Source organism: Heliangelus exortis, chromosome 3, assembly GCF_036169615.1.
Source record: "Heliangelus exortis chromosome 3, bHelExo1.hap1, whole genome shotgun sequence".
Lineage (NCBI taxonomy): Eukaryota > Metazoa > Chordata > Aves > Apodiformes > Trochilidae > Heliangelus > Heliangelus exortis.
The window spans coordinates 15,044,997-15,062,557 of record NC_092424.1 but is presented as its reverse complement, the minus strand read 5'-3'; the positions used below and the strand labels follow the sequence as shown (position 1 = coordinate 15,062,557).

Sequence of the window (17,561 nt, the reverse complement as noted above, 5' to 3'; positions counted from 1 at the left end):
AACCTCAGGCAGTTTAACTGAATCTGGTACTTCCCTACAAAAAGTCTATGCACCGTGTTAAATAAAAAGCTGTTTTATAAGAACCATCCAACCTTAATCATGCCACTTTAAGATCCACAGCATGCTGATAAGAAAAGTACAGTAGCATGCTGAACAGACTGTACATTTATACTGAGTTTAAGGGCATTTAAGGAATCTTGTAAATGATGCCACTGAGCACTGCCCAGCAAGGGGAGCTGCATGGGAACATAGTGAGGTCACAGCAAACCTTACTCAGCTCTCTCTCCCTTCCATGCCTGCCCTCAACTGCAGCTTAGCGTGGGATCCTGACAGCAGGAGGTTCCCACTACAGCCTTTGGCTTCATCTCTCCATCAGCCCCTGGACTCTCAGCTCTTCTCAGGGACTCTCCACATGCTCCAAAGAAGAAAGATCCCAGGCATTCATCTGGGGCTCTGGGAGCTCTTTGCCTCATTCCTTCAAGAAAACAGCTGGAAAGCTGCCCTCAAAAGCTCATTTGAGAACTGCATTCCCTCAAAAGCTTTATCAGCTGTCTGATTTCAAGCAGGTTGGTACAGAGGATGGGGAAGATGGACAGGATGAGAGAACTGGATCAACACCTTTGCCTATCCCAGGTACTAGAGCCTCAGACCCAAAGTTTCACACAAAGTCTCCAGTGAAATTTTTTTTACAGATGCAAAAATACACAGGCTACTTTCTCTTTCTCTCTACACAAAGTTCCAGTGAAATTTTTTTACAGATGCCAAAATACAAAGGCTACTTTCTCTTTCTCTCCATCTCACCTTCCTGGCCCCAGAGTTACCAGAAAGTTACACATATTCTCTGCCTATCTAGCAAAAGGCAAACAGCCACTTTTTCCTGTGTCTGTCTGCCTGAGAACTGAGGGGAAACACTGAAAAGCTCTCAACAGTAAAGCATTTATTAAACCAAGGCATGATGACTCTGATAATGAAGAACACTGCAAAGAGAGGCACAATTTTAATTATCCCTTCCAAGGGAAAAACTGAAGGAGAGAAAGTAAGGAATTATCTCAGATCACAGAGGGACTTAAGAAAGGGGAATAATTGTTAAAGATCAAGAAGTGTTGGCACAAAACTAAGTGGGCATGGACTATCTAAGAACAAATTTAGTTTGGAAATCAGAAGCAGATTTCTAAACAACAGAGGAGTGAGATTCTTGAATGACTTCCCAGTAGGAAACAACAGGAGCAAAAAACGTTTTATTTTGAGACAGAGATTGATAAATGTGCAAAAGGAGTCCTGCAACAAAATTTCCTGCAATTACAGAAATGCTGTATTCTGTGACTTAGAAGGCCTCTTGCAGTCTTGCACACCTCATCCTCTGCCAAGCCAAGACAGGATAAATAAATAAATAAAATCCAGGGACAAGGTGCAATAGAACCAGAAAACTGGCAGGGCAGGTAGCATAAGTGTGAGTCTGCTTTTTTTATGAAGGAAATTTATGGTGGTTTGAATTTATGAAATTTATGGTGGTTTTTCAGGTAAAAATTTGGGAACACTGAATCACTGAAGTTCTATATATCAATGACCACCTGCAAATAACAGTATGGAGGTGAACCCTCCTATCTATAATGCAATCATTTCAGATTGCCAGAAGTTATCTTCACAGACTTTCAACCAGAGGGCAAAGCTGTCAAAGGAACTGTAAAAAGGGGCAGATATGCAAGACAATTGAAACAGCAAATCATTGCAGAAGAATCCAAGTTAAACAAAGAAGTTTCATAGCTGTGAAATGTGTGGATGGGTAAAAGAAACAATCACCTGTCTTTTTCAGACTTGACTGAAATTTGACTGAAAAGAAGTCTCTGAAACCATTAAAGAGTCAACAGGGAAAAATCTTTTCACATTCTATTTCTATATTGAAAAACCCAGGGTAATACCACCCTATTCTACACACAGATGAAAAAGGAAAACACATGAAGCTGAAAAAGCATGAAAAATATAGTACTGTAACATAATAAGTCATCTGTGAACTCTCCCGTAGCACATCAAACACGAGGCATTCATTCATTCCCACAAATGGAGTCAGCGTTGATCTATAAGCTGCAGCTCTGTATTACACATTTCAGTTTCATACATTTAAGCCAGACAAACATTCCCAGGGGATTGGAAGAACCCGCTACAGTGAGTTGTGGTTCTATTTTGGATCATATCACACCATAACAAATCACAGTTTCAGACACTGGGATAAGGGGCTCAATAAACCAAGTAGCACGGTAACTTCATGTTTATCCCTTCCACACATGCAGCCATGTGTAGAATCAAATCCACATAAGGCCTTTCAAAGTGTACAACTCCAAAGTAATGATCACTCTCATACCTACATGTATCCATATACCATTATTCATCTAAATATATATTCTTAAATACACATCACTTACTACATACTGGTGTCTAGCAGTAGTTATCTCAACCCTGTTCACACACACCAAGACTGCTTATCAGATCTGCTCTCTCACATTTAAGGAAACAGAAAAAACATAGGTTTTTAACATAGAAAGCTCTTTTGGTACTTCTGGTTTGCTCTGGTGGTTTTTCAACTGTGCTTCACACAAAGTGCTCCTCAGAAGCACGGTCAGTAGAGCTATTTGGTAACTTATTTCCCTGTGATTGCTGTCCTGTAACAAATACTGAGTCCTGAGAATGATGCACTGGTCACTCGTTGATCTACCATTTTTAGAGTCAAAGTGGTTTGCAAATTAGGTGAATTTTAGAAGAAAAAACCCCACAATTTAAAATGTTGGATTGGAAAAACAGCCCTATTGCAAGTACTCTGTACTTGAATTCAAGCCCTGCTGGTTGTTGCTCTGGTTCCCAAAAAATAATGCTAAAACATGCAAGGGCATTAAAAATCACGATGTTTCTTTTAATAAAGCATCTTACAGTCTTCTGTGCCAGTTAGCAATTCTTCCTGACATACAGAAAGGGTCCTGTTAACTACACAGTGAAGATGAGAGATGACATTCAAGAGGGTTTAAATATTGCTGAAGTACAAGATGCTATATTTTCTTAAAGGATTTTACACATTAGATGCCTGACTATTAATGTCATTTGGTTCTCAGGCTGAGAAACTGAAAATGTAACTCTGAGCTATTTGGGCTGTCTGGGCCTTGGAACATGAAGGAAATCAAAGTAGTAAGTATGAGCAGCATAAGTCTCCATGCCTTGGCAGTCACTTTCTTGTTCATAGAATCATCATGGTTGGAAAGGACCTTCAAGATCAAGTCAAATCATCAATCCTACCCCACCACAATCACTAAAGTACCACATCCCAAGCACCACATCCACCCATTTTGTTAATACCCTCAGGGACAATAACTCCACCACCTCCCTGAGCAACTTGTTCCAATGCTTCACCATTCTTATGGTAAAGAAAGTTTTCCTTATATCCAATCTGAAGTTCTCTCCCTATTGTGCACAAAGTGAAAACTTTGCAGTAGTTGTCCTCTTTCCAGATAATTAGGGTATCTTTAAAAGATAAATGAAACAGGATAAAAGAACTTGGCTGGAGTTTTCATTTTTCCATTTTAATTTCACCTACAAGTCAGCCACCTTAAGCATGACACTGGATGGTTGTCAAAAGCACAACATTATTGACTAAAACCTAGCTTCACTAGAACTCATTATTTGTTCTCAGTTATTTTAAGTAGAAAAAAAAAGTTGCTCAATATAAATAAATCCCTGAAGGGCTTCCAACCCAAATGCTGTACAGTATTAGACGATGAAAGAACTGTTAGCAAAGTGAGCAAGAAACAGGAAGTTGGAACTACCTGGCCAAGTTTCACTCTATAACCTGAGTAATGTGTAATTAAAAAGTAACCAGAACAGAGTGAAAAACTGCTTCCAGTACATATATATACTTTTACGATCAAGTGCTCTGTACATGGAAATAAAAGATTTTTTTTCCTACAGAATATGGTTAAAAGACAGTTATTGTTTAAATCTCAGGAACTAGAGGACATATACATAAACATGAACATGAAAATAAAGTTTGCATAATCTATAAAAACACTATCTCTTTTCTAAAATACAACATCCTGCCAAAAGTTTAGTCTGTGCTAAAGGCATTACACATCCTTGTAGGTACTACCACAACTTCTTGGACAGTGTCATATATAGTCCATTTGCCCCTCGATTCAGTCTGAAAAGAGGTGTCTGCAGTCCACAGACTTTGACTTTCAGATGAGCATAATGCAAAAGCTCACATGAAAATTTCCAAAGGGCCTCTGAAGCAGGCAAAGAATGCAGAGCCTAAAAACACAGGGCTTGTGTAAAACGAGTGGAGCACTGAAAAAAAAGCCATTGGGCAGCTGATTGATTCAGAGAGCTGGTAATGGAATACTGTATGTCCTTCCACCAGGTCACTAGGCTGAATCCATTCAGGATAATGAACAAAACCCATTCCCATTTAATGGCTGCTCATGTCAAGTGAATTGAGCATGGCTCTTCCGGTGAGCGAGTTTGTCACAGTATTATTTATTTGCCATTTGAAACAAAAAGATCACAAGGATTTATGTTGGCATAACCTCAACAGATTACAGAAGAAATGATCCCAAATCTAACCAGTTTGCCACTTGTTGGCAATATGATAATGCTAACCAAAAAAAAAAAAAAAAAAAAAAAAAAAAAAAAAAAAAGAAGTTGAACAGAAAGTTGCTGAACTTCAGTTTTGATGGGACAAAAACATGGAGAGCAGTCCTGGGGGAGCTGGCTCAGCCGTGGTCCCAGATATCACTTGTTCTGTGGCTGATACAAAGGGACTGTGGTGTTCCAGGGCTGCCAGTTCAACAGCTTTTACCCAAACTGAATTAATTTTGCCTTCTTAAAATAAAAACGAAAGAAATCCACCTCATCAATGAAGCTGTCCCAGATTTTGGAAAGATAACAATCTTTCAGGTTACTGGGAGCTGTGCTTAATAGATAGATGTCAGTGTCAAGAGATAGTTCAGCCCCAGCTGCCAGTGTGCCTTTTTTGTGTAAGCAAAGCCAGCTTCCTGCTTTTTGGTATGCACAAATTTGGCACATTTAACCAGGTTATTATTCATTTTGCTAAAGTATCAAATTGCCAAAAAATGTTTTGTTTGCCTACCAGAAGAAAAAAAAAAACCCAAAACAAAACATAAAACCAAAATCATCCATCCATCCATCATTCTCCTCTTCCCCTGTATTGAGTCCTGTACCTGAAAGTGTATGATACTGCTCAGCTGCTGTCAGAGGCACAAGCTGTCAGCATGAGAGTGAAGCACCAGTGAGGACGTGCACACACATGCACGCACGCGCGCACACACACACACACACACACACACACACACACACACACAGTATTTATAAAACTGCTGCTGTAAGGGATTTGGTGTTTATTTTTTTAATTAACTGAAAATGATAACACAAGAGCTTTTCATCTGCAATGAGCTTGGGTTTCATCAGCTGCTGGAAAAGATTCTCTTGGAGAAATGAAATTACAGTGTTGCTCCATGTAATTTCCACAGATTTCAAAATAAACACAGCTATATGATCACGCTAGTTAATAGACAGATGTAGGTAAAGTTACAGGTCTTGATGCATCTAGAAAGGGGCCACAGAATTAGACACACAATCTGGTTAACACATCACATTGGCTAAATGACAGAATGCCTAGTTAAAAAAAATGTGAAGCACAAGTGCTACAAACTGAGAAGGGAAGTTGTAAAGGGTGCCCTTAGCATACCTGCTGCACCTGGATTGCATTACAGACCATATGGCATAAAAGGCAGTTCATTATTTGATGAGCCTTCTGCTCATCCCCATTTCTCACCATGTCAAATTTCTCCCCAATGAGGCTGCGGAGTCTCCTTCTCTGAAGACATTGAAAACACACCTGGATACCAACCTGTGTGACCTACACCTGGTGATCCTGCTCTGGCAGGGGGGCTGGACTCGATGATCTCTCAAGGTCTCTTCCAACCCCTAACATTCTGTGATTTTGTGATTAACAAACAGAAACTAGAAACAGAAAATAGTTTTCCTGCATGAGAGCAGGAAATTAAAAATTATGCAAAGACTTAAGAACTGCTTTTGCACTGTGCTCCACTTAAAAGATCAGCAGTTGCACTGTGAATCATTTACCATCCAGCACTCCCCAGAAGGACAATTTGGCAAGATGGTAAGCAACAACCTTGAGTATAAAATGTATCCTTTCCAACGAAGGCACTAAGAAGTTCAGACCAGATTAAATAACAGCACTGCCAATTGCCACTTTGTCTTTCCTTCTCATATGGAACTCTTACAAGCCATGGTCTATTGAATTTATCCTATTATAAAAAATGGAAGGGGGGATCTCAGCAGGGCCTTCTTTGGTCCCTAGGAACCTACAAAATCCCAGCTCCTTTCATGCTTTAAAACACATCAACTTGGTATATACTTTTGCCAAGTGCTCAGAAGATTATTTCACAGGTTTCAGGGTGTAGCAAAGAGAACAAAAGGAATTTTACTGTTGCTTTGATTTACTGTCTGGCAAGGTCAGTGCAGTATTTAAATGTGACTATTTAATGATATATTAGGTCACAACCATGTTTTTTAAGTATAATACACTGGTAGAGTGCCTAAAAGATTTTTAAAGGCTTCTTGTTTACTATTTTTTTACACATAAGAAATAATACTCTCAGTACCAAAGGCTTCTGATGAATCTGGTAAAGAAGAAAAGAACCTTGAAACTACAGATTAAAAAAAAGGAACAGCTCAGCCATCAACAGTCTCAGACACAAAATGACAGCTGTACATATGTGAGGATGGAAATAAATTCATTCCTTGGGGGATGCTCCTGCACATGAGCATTGACAGAAGCTGATGTAGTCTGGCTGAAAGAGTCAGGAGTAGCTGCACATGGGTATCTACTCCACTGAAATTATTCCCTGGGGAACAAACTCCTGCAATAATTCCTTTCCATCTCCACCTTCAGAGCTATCAAATCTTACAAGTCAACTTTTCTTGATGTTGCACTGGACAACGAGTTGAGAGGTCTCCACGTATACTGATAAACATATCCCTTGTGTAATGGGAAATGTGGCATTCCAAATGATTGCAAAAGCAGAGATAAGCAATTAAAGCAGACATAAGACCACATCTATCACTGTTCAGTGTAAAAAACTGTCTATGATGAAATTATCAATGAACCAGGCAGGTTAAATATGCCATAAGCACAATGAGTCTGATATGGAACTGAAGTTTTTTAAGTTGGGATCCTGTTTCTGCTATATAAAGCTAAAAAAGGCTTTAGCTACAACAGAGGATAAGGCCAGATGCATCTTAGCTATGTAAGCATCACAAGTCTTCATGACCTGTGGTAACATCCTGAACTACATGAAGCCAGAAACTTTCTTAAGAGAATGGATTTTGCAGTAGGCTTCATTAAGCAGATGATGACAAGATGCCCAAATATGTATTAACAAGAACCTGAAGCTCTGTAAAACAATGATCAAAGCTAATTATATTAGAAATCAAAATGCCTGTAATTTGTTGAATAACCATGAGTCTTGATCTGGCTAGACTCACTCAGCAGTTACTGACAGTGGAAGCAAGTAGTAGACAAGCACTCCAATGGCAGGCACAGAATTTATAGCACTGCCAACATCATAAGAATCTACTGGCAGGCAAAAAGACCAATGTCAAATGAAAAAAAAGCTATAGAAGGCAGCTCTGGTTCTTTAATTTGGCATAAATATAGGTGGAGGAGTTCTTCACATTTTAAATAGAACACACATATGTCATATTAAGCTAATATTTTGGAGACTGCAGAAGTTAACTGTATGACCTCAGCATCAGCCACAGACAAACTTTCAGTGGGGACTCTCAGGTACAAAGTAACTCAAAGAAAAGCACTCAGAAGCAAAATAAAACACATACCAAAGCAAATTTTCAAACAAGACTGTAGAAATAGGACTAAGCACATCAACATTCCCTTGCCTTTGTGAAATAAAGATTTTAATTTGAAATATAGGCAATTAGGAGAACTGATACCATATGAAAAAAATCATGCAGACAAATTAAATAGATGGGGGGATGCAATGATAAGAGCTTAGCTGAATACCAGCTACAGTGGAGAAGACCCTTCCAGTGAATAAATTAGCCTCCTACCAACACAAGCATCTGCTAGGGTCAAATGTGTCTCAGAATGTCTGATTGCTCTCTCATTCTCATTGAGTGTGCTCCACCACTCAGGGGTGTAGCATACACAACACACAGGGGAGAGCTGAGTAATCCCATCAAGCTGTTTGCTAGAAGGAAAGTGACAGAAGACTCCTCAGTGAGTTACTGAAGCAGCAGTCAGACATCTGACTGGTGTCTAATAGTTAAAAGATCAAATGAAGAGGGAAATCTTCTCTGATTCAGTAAATCATTTCAAAGGCCCATTCATATCTGGACATCTAATGGTCTATGAGGAGTAAAAAGAAATCAGTTGTAATGATGCACTACAAGGTATCAAATCTAAAAGGATGCACTGCCTCACAATAACTGTTTATCTGTCTCTTGGCAGGTAAAAAATTTGACTTCTGTTGCCATACTCCACTGATTCAGCTGAGGTAGTAGCAGTCCAAACTTTTCAATGAGGTGTAATATCTGGGAGACTGAATGACTGTGTTCCATCTAGTCATTCACTCCTTTTAATCTGCTTTGCCCAACAAGTCTCACACTGAGGACTCAAAATCTGCAAATCTTTCTACTCTGCTGCAAGTTATTTGTAATCAACGAGGATAAAGCCAAATAGTCTTCTCATTCAAGGGCCAACCAAAGCCCCAGGTCACAAAAGAAACAAAGTTCTAATAGAGGTTGTATCAGACAGGATCTTGACAGCTCTGATCCTTCTCTACTCCCAGTAGAACTGCACTAGTTAAAATAATGCCTTCAATCCTTTTAAAACCTTTGATTCAGGGAAACTGAAATTCCTATTCCACAAAGCATCAGACTATTATTAGGCACACTATAGTATGCATAAGTGAGTTTACACACAGAGAAAGGTAAAGACAGTCTATTACTGTGTTATCTCATTGTTATATATAGGTAGAACTTGGCACAATTATCAGCTTCTTGTACCAGAAACAGTATTGGGATTTCTATGAAGAAATTCTGCCTGAATGTGTCCCTCCTCTTTTCCCTAAACTACTTGACAATACATGGCTCCGTCATTAGGGTTTATAGATCTTATTATTCAGCTTATAGACCTCCAATCTCTGCTACACATCTATGCTGGATACAAAAGACTCATTCCTATATCAGATGTCTAACTCCAGCCAGCAACTTGATCAACACTGAGAGTTCTTCCTCATCTCTCACACCATTACTGAAATAATCTTTCTGTCATGAGATTCCATACTTTATTTCCCCTTTATGCAGGCCAACCCTTAAATTCATTCCAGGGTAGATAATAGGATCATAACCAGGCTCTAATAGCTACAGCTGACCAACAGAATTTCTATTTTTTTCCTTTATAATTCAGCCCATCACTTAAAAACCAAACAAACAAACCCTCACGACTTAAGGGAACAAAAAAAAAAAAAAAAAATTAAAACATTGTCTGCTCTGTACTGTAGCTTTCCGTATGTGTGAATGATTTCTGTTTTAATTTTCTGTTTCTTCTTTAAAACATCTCCTCTCCACTCGATTTTTCACTGGAATTTTCACCCCCTCCCCGCCTCGGGGAGGGCAGCGCCAGACGCGGCAGCAGCGCCCTCTGCCCGGCGCAGGGAGCACGGCAGCCCCTGCCCCTGCTCTCCCGGAGCTGCCAGTGGGGTTACTTCAATTTAAACAAACATACACCACATTTGCTCGGCAATACTGTGGCAGCCAGATTTCCACTGATAACACCCTTTTAGATGATTCTCCTCCATCCTGCACACATCCCAGGGCGCCTTAAAACTGTTTCACACGAGATTTGTTTTTACTCTAGAAAAGTAAATGACAACTCACTTCAAACTTCTTGAAAGTCTTTTTTTTTTTTCAAATCTCCCTCTTTAATCATCTCCGCCGAGAAAAGCCAATTACAACCCTTACAAGCTTTCTTTCCCCCCACATGCAAAACCACTTGCTGGTTTCTCCCTCCCCACTCCTGCAGCAAAACGTGAATGTGGAAAGATTTCAAAATAGGAGCACAAACACTACAAATCCTCAAAGTTTTCTTTACACTTTTATTCTGCCTCCATGTTTTCCCAGCTGTTCTGCTGAAAAGACAATTAAAAAACAGCCTGCAAAAAGCTCTATACAACTTAAGAGACTGGAAATCTGCAGCCTACGGAGGAGGATGCGAGTTTAGTTTGACTTACCAATTTTATCCAGCTGTATATTTTCCTATTTGCTTTTTACAGCAGCTGAGCTCAGTGCTCAGGAACGTCCACCCAGTGTCAGGGAGGCAGGCAGAGCGCTGATCCCCGCGCTGGATGCTGCTGAGCGGAGCTGGGGTGGCTGCGGCTGCTGCTGCTGCTGCTGCTGTGTGCGCTCGCTCGGACCCAGATCAGGAACTGCTTCCCATTCCCCAGCCCCGTTCCAGCGCTGCAGGCTTCAGGAGGCAGGGCCGGCCCCTGCTACTGTGCTGCGCTTTCTTAAAGGGCCAAGCTCCGGTCTGGCAGGAGCGCTGGCAAACCGGGAGGAACCGGGAGCTGCCGGCGCTGCCGGGGGCGGGGGGGTGTCTGGAAGCTGAGGCGGGGGGAAGGACGGGCTCACCGCCCCCTGCCCGGGCGACAACCATCGCAATACGAGTCGGTTCCCTACGTGCCCTGGGAACAAGAACAACGCTTTTCTACCCGGCTTTTCATTCAAGGCTTTCGGGTGTTGCGGTTCTGGGTTTGTTTTAATTAATTTTACTTCCTCCGCACCACCCCCGTCCCACCTGCAGTAGGGAGCCCAGAGGGGTGCAATGCCGCACCACGCACCCCACCCCCTGCTCTGTGCTGCACGCTGCGGCACACGGGCTGCAGCGGAGCAGGGTTAGCGATATTCCCTGGCAACTTGAATCGTTTTGACCCTAAAATATTGTATTCCCTGTAAGGGGGAAGGTATAATTTCAATAAGCCCTCATTTCCCTGTGTCTTGTCTTCAGTCATTCTCCCAAAAGCTTTAATCCCATGTAAGCCACTGTTTCCAGCATGTTTTCTGACTTCACTTTCAACTGTATCTGATATTAATAGCTAGAGATTAAAAGGGAGTTGTTTGCCTCGTGTGTTTCTGTCTGAAGTGGAAGTAACCACAGTCTCTGTTAAACAGTAATGATGAAATTCAGAGATAGTAACACCATCTGCAAAATATCTGTCTTGCTTTCTCTCTTTTTTAACTTGTGGAAATATATGGTTTGCTCTCTGTACATGAAAGCTATTTGTTTTCATTACAATAACTGAACTCTCATGATGACAACACCAATCAACACATATCACAAGTCGAAGTCATATATATACAAATATGTATATATTTAATGGCACGACCAGAGAAAACAAATTACAGGGGAAAAATATCACCTTCAAACTGGCAGGCTAAACCAAACAAGATGAGATCAAGTCACCACTATCCTGTCCTCTCCTTTCACAGACACCAATGCAAAATAAGCACAGAACGGGTACAAATTTAGCAAGCTAGTTTTCTGTTTCTTTGGTAAGAGGACATGGGCACAAATCAAAAGGTGATTCCAGCCCTTTTCATGCTAATGGTCCTTCACAAACAGGCTCAGTAAGTATCCGCTAATTACCAGCGTGTAGACCTCTCACCCTGTGAGCAAAGTGGCCACTGAGCCACATTATTAAATTATAATCTTCAGCATTATTAGCCCACAGGGACCAACCAGTGTTCCTGTAGCATGAACCGTACTATGCTCCTGCCTTTCTCAGAATGCAGCTTGGGAAAGTTTTACATAATTTACACATGCAAAGTACCTGTGATGCACAGTAGAAGAGACCTTGTAATTCCATTGGCCCTATCCTCTCTTCACATGGTTCCATTAATCTATTAATCCTCATTTTCCACTCGCATCTCTGCCTACTCTTATTTTCAACTCATCCTCTAAGTCCCTGCCCCTTTGTTCCCTGTTTCTCCCTTAATTATGCCAGGTACTTCTGCGTCTGTTCTCTACCTTTTGAGTTCCACCTAACTGTCTTAGTCCCCCTTCTCTCCATCCTCTCAGTTTCCCACTGGAAGAGGAAAGAAGAGCTGAAAGGAGAGGTGAAAATGATTAATTGATTCCTACTCTTGCTTCCCTCTTCTTCCTCCAGCCAAGGTTCTGGAGCCAGAGACCTGTATCCAGCCCTAGAAATTCATCTCCAGCAGCCGGCCAAGGGACAAGGGTTAGGTAGGCTTGAATTACCAACACTGTCAACCTTCTCACCTTAGCACACAATACCATTATGATACGGTGTAACCAAGATAAATGATCCTTGTCTTGTTCATTAGTTAAAAGTTAACAAACTACTCATCTTTAAGACAAAGTTGGTCCTCCATTTGATGCTCCCTAAAGTTACTCTCATATGTTTAAAACAGGCAGAATCTGTCTATAATACCACAGAACTGTCACAGTTGGAAAAGACCTCTAAGATCAACATGTCTATCAATTTCCCCTCCACCCCCCGTAAAATTTAAAAAGTATATGTATCAATATCTACATCACCCTGCCCACCCTGCCCACTAGAGCATGTCTTGAAGTGCCTCATCTACATGTTTTTTAAACACTCCCAGGGATGGTGGCTCCACCACCTCCCTGGGCAGTCCATTCCAATTCCTAACTACTCTACTTTTAAAGAAATTCTTCCTCATATCTAGTCTAAACCTCCCCTGGTGCAACTTCAGGTCATTCCCTCTAGTCCTGTCATTATTTACTTGAGAGAAGAGGTCAGCACCCACCTCCCTACAACTTCCCTACAACCTCCTTTCAGGTAGTTGTAGAGAGCAAAGATAGCAATATAATCAGGTAAGGTGCTGCAGTGGATGGTGATTTGAATGGCAACGACATCAACGATGGAGAGAAACCAGGGCCTGGGGCATCTGTATGAGTGCTCCATTGCTCTGCACACACAAAACAAGAACATGCAAAATGCCAGAAAGTGCCCAGCAGGAAACAGGCTTGTATCACTGGACCAGAATGATCTAACCAAACATGCCAAGATAAAAAAAAGAGTATCTTCTGTTCCTTATATATGTTGCTCCTTGTACTCCTCACAATCCCATGTGAATGCTGCCCTCCCTCTTACCACAGCATCTGGATGTTCCATTGACAGAGCATTGTCTAATGGTTACAGCACAACTCCTGGTTTCTATTACTGGTCGTAGGAGAAATGTGTGATATATTAAATAAACTAAAGGACATAGAGTTTGGATTCATCTGCTTGCTTCAATATTTAGTGAGCAGTAAATGAAACTGGATAAATCACTGATTCTTTCTGCAACTCTGTTTCCCAATAATAAAAAAAGTACATTAAACTCTGGTGTTATATAATTCAATACTTGCATTTGTAAAGCCTGGAGATGAAAGATGCCAGAGAAGCCAGCTTTTTATTATTAAATGCTGAGCTGCAGATACCTCAGTGAAAACTGAAAAGTGTAGCAGTTTGCAAAAAACATTTCATTCTGCAATCCTTTTGCAGAATGGGTAACATTTAATAGAAGGTATTCTGGTGTCTTAAAGGACAGCAAAATCAGAATTCATCCCAAAGCTGGCAAGAAAGAAAAAAGGTACGTTTCTCCTTCTGAACAGTGTATCACATCAGGTCTATATCCCAGGACAGCACAAACATAGCTGAAAAGGCATCTCCTTTTGAATTTAAGAGTAAGACCATTAAAGAAATTGCTCACCTATTTCTATAAGCATTTTTAATCTATGATGACCAAGGTCAAAACCAAAAATCTATAGTATTTCCTCTATATAACAGCCCTTAATAGTAATGCATGAAAAGACAAGGGGAAAGGGACACAAAACCAAATAGATTATTTGCTGCTCAAAACCAGATTCCTTATAGAATGCAAAAGCTTTTGTGAGATGTTGCTCCACCTTTGGAGACATAAACTGTTTGTTAGATCCCTTGTCAAAACAAAAGGACATGGGTTTATTAATCTAGCAACAAAAGTGCCCATTGTGAGAGGAGACCCAGTGCCAGGCTGCCTGCTTCATCTAACAATGAGATTAAACACCATGGCTCTGTGAGTTTGGCTTTGTGCCTTGCCTGACACCACCATCCAGTGCAGCTGGAGGGTCAAAGACTTCTGCTCAGTCACCACAAGAACTAGCAAGACTTTCATACTCTCCCTACACAGATTGTTTCTGCATGTCTCTCAGTCTCTGAAAAACCACACAATGTTTTGACCATCTCCTAAGTGTGGCATGCAGAGCAGTATTACTACAATACACTGACATCAGATGTGGAAGAGAGGGAACCAGCATTCTCCTTTCTTGTTAAAGAGCCACAAGAAATTCTGTCCCTTGTTTCTGAGGGGTTGAAATGAGGTATATATAGCTAATACAATACAGACATGCATATATATTCTTTTAGTTAATATAATTCTTCTAAAATTCCTCCAAAATTATATTTATCTTTGGGGTCAAACTACACCATTGGATCTGAGGGCTGGGTTCCACTCTCCATGGCTTCCTGATGAAAAAAGATGGAACTGTGCTCCCATTCATGGATATATGGTTCAGATTAAAGCGTTTCAATCCTAACTCAGATTTTTAGTGTGTTTATACAGCAGTTTGCAAACTTGCTTTGAACCTTAATAAAGTAGGGATCCTGGCAATACTTATCTGAAACAATGTTCATTATTCAGCTGTTGATGCCACAAGATTGTTTTCCAGTGGATGAATCATAATGCATGTACATACCTGGGTGCTGTGTATGCATTTACACATATGCATGCATGCAGATTTCTGAGTGAAGCTGCAACAGAATTTGTTGCTATTAAGGTTAGCTTGCATCAGATGCAAATATATCATTGGTCTACTTCTTTATCTGCAGCATAGCTGATGCCATGGAAAATATATTACATTTCTTTTTGATGGATCTATTTTCTCAGTTAAAAAAATAAATCTGTTAAAAGTAAACAAATTGGTTCCTTATCAGATCTGCAAGAGTGTGGACTCAGTGTAGCTAATCAAAGTTATGGCCTCCAGTGTGAAGAGAATGTTCCTTGACAATGCCTTAAATCAATTTACTGGTTATCAGACTGCTTCCACCAATTGTTCTTAAATAGAAAGATTTGGTTTCCATACCCAAAAATGGCCAACACCACAGAATTTAGGTCAGCTACAACCATATTCAAATGTGGTTGTCATCATAATAAGTCACAAGTTGGCTGAATTTTCTAGAGATGACACATTTCAATTTCACTCTCTTCCCCACATTTTTGCTGTTCGAAGCTCCTTCTCTCTCATTGGATTCTCAAGCCCATTATATTTCTCCTTTACTGGTCAATATTTAGTGAGATGTCTGCACAAGTTGTTTGCTGACAAGGGAACATGCAAGCCAGAAAGAAAAGTTGTCACTATTTACTGCAACTTAGACAACAGATACAGAAAGATGAAATAGACATTTTGTTTTCAGAAAGGAGAAAAGTCTTAACAGGTCTTGGAAAGCAAAAGTCAGAGATTACTCCAACTGAAGGGAAAAAAAGAAAAAGATGTAGCAACTTCACAGGTATTGTCTCATTTCTCATTCTAGTTCTGCTTGGTATTTCTCAAACATTTTGAAAGTGCTATTCTGTTTTCAGATAAAAGCCCAATTCATACTCAGATCCCTGAAGGCAAGGGAGACAAAATCAGCCAGAATTAGATTAAATTTCCTGCCACCAAGACATTGATCCTCTGCCAGCAATTAAAGGTTGTTAGCAGTCTCTGACTACTGTAAACATTTGTAGCCAACAGCTTCACCTTGACTTCATTTGCCTGATTTGAAGAAACTTGGGTTGTATTCATAGGTGACAACATATGATCCTTTTGAGCCTATTTGTGATACTTTCTCAGGGATAACAAACCAGTTTTAGAAAAAAAAACCAGCTAATCTGATCTTCTCAGTTACTTTCTTCTCCTCAGCAAAATAGAGAACACTGATTTGTAAAATGGAGTCTTCCTCTGCTTTCCCTATGATTTTTAAATGCTTCCTTCTATTTTGTATGTATCTCCTCATTTTTTCAGAGAAATATATATTTTTTTAAATCTATCTTCTATTTGCAGAAAGGTGCAGTATGCAGACAGGTGATCTGTATCACAAATATTAGGAACTACAAGGTGTTGGCTAGATCTACTAAATATCTGAATTAAGGAAGGCTGGAGTCAGCTGGTCCCTATGCAGCTGTTCCAACAAAAGTCTCTATAATAACATTCCTCAACATTTTTCATTTGAAGGATTTTTTTTTTTTTTTAATTTTCAAAAAAAAATCCAAAGACCACCTTGGGCTGCACTGCATCATAGGCTTTCACTAATAATAATTTTTAAAATAGTTTGGGCTGTGAATAGTCTGGGTTTGGGGTTTTTTTTTCTTTTATTCCCCTGATTCATGCGCATGGATTTGTTTAGCTGCCTGGCAGAGAGGGGCTCACAAGCTTTTTTAAGTTTTTGAAGATTAAAAGAAATGCCTGATGTTCCATTTACCACAATTTAATTAGCAATAATCTAGATCAATATGCCTTGTTCCAACTAAGAATAAGATATTAATACAGTCAGAAATAAAATCAGTCTCTAGCTATGAACATATAGTCCTCAGTGACTTCCAGGAAAATCAAAGCAATGTTAATAAAAAGGAAAAGGAAGAAGGAAAAGGAAAGTCAGAAAGAAACCACTTTTTCCACTTCTTATTCTGATACAGGGTCTAGGCCCTATCTTTTACTCTGGTTGACTTCTGGTTAGCACAAAACCAGAGTGAAGAAGTAATGGCAGTTTTCAAACTGCCCTTGTGACTCTGTGATCTATAAACTGATCAAGGTGTGTTATGACTCTGATGCCAATTTAGAATAGCCTTGGGATTTTGTAAATTATACTTGGCTACTCATGGATCCTGAAACAGCTGCTTAGCTGGCAGGGAGCTGCAGCTAAATTATCCTCTTTTTTATAGAAACTATCACAATGCTCCTATTCTGCCTAGGAATCTCACTTCCTTCAAAAATGACTTCAAGGTTGCCAGCTATGCCTGCTTCTGAGTGCTCTTTAGCATCTCAGTGGAAAAAAGTAGTGCTGGGCAGGGGACAGCATTTGCTTACTCTGTATTCTTTGCAAAAGAGCTAGAAGGATTAATTACGGATGGGGTGGTTTGCTAAACTCTGATTATTCATGTCCTCTGAAGTTTACATGCAAACTAATTAGTAGCACTGATCTCTTAGTGAGAAGCTGAAATCAATTAGGAAAGCAGCTGTCCTGATTATAGCAATTAATTTCAAACGACATTTGGTCTCACTACTTGATGGCCAAGCTCTTTATTCTGGCTTTTGTGATTTTGGTGGTTTTTTTGTTGTTTGGTTTTTGTTTATTTTCCCTTCCCTCCATTACACTGCTATTAACCTAGCCTTATTTTTCCTGGACATAACTTCC

General features: G+C 40.1%; 1 protein-coding gene across 4 annotated transcripts in view; it reads right to left on the bottom strand.

The window, feature by feature from the left end:
• Positions 1 to 17,561, bottom strand: part of DAAM2 (dishevelled associated activator of morphogenesis 2) — a 203,586-nt gene that overhangs the window by 164,768 nt on the left and 21,257 nt on the right. Inside the window, exon 1 of one of the 4 annotated variants that reach the window (XM_071739382.1) lies at positions 10,335 to 10,541. The exons of 2 other annotated variants lie outside the window; for them this stretch is intronic. The gene's annotated coding sequence lies outside the window, so the exon portion shown is untranslated. Of the gene's footprint in view, positions 1 to 10,334; positions 10,542 to 17,561 lie in introns of those variants that run through there. One more of the 4 variants, XM_071739380.1, reaches the window with a different exon arrangement.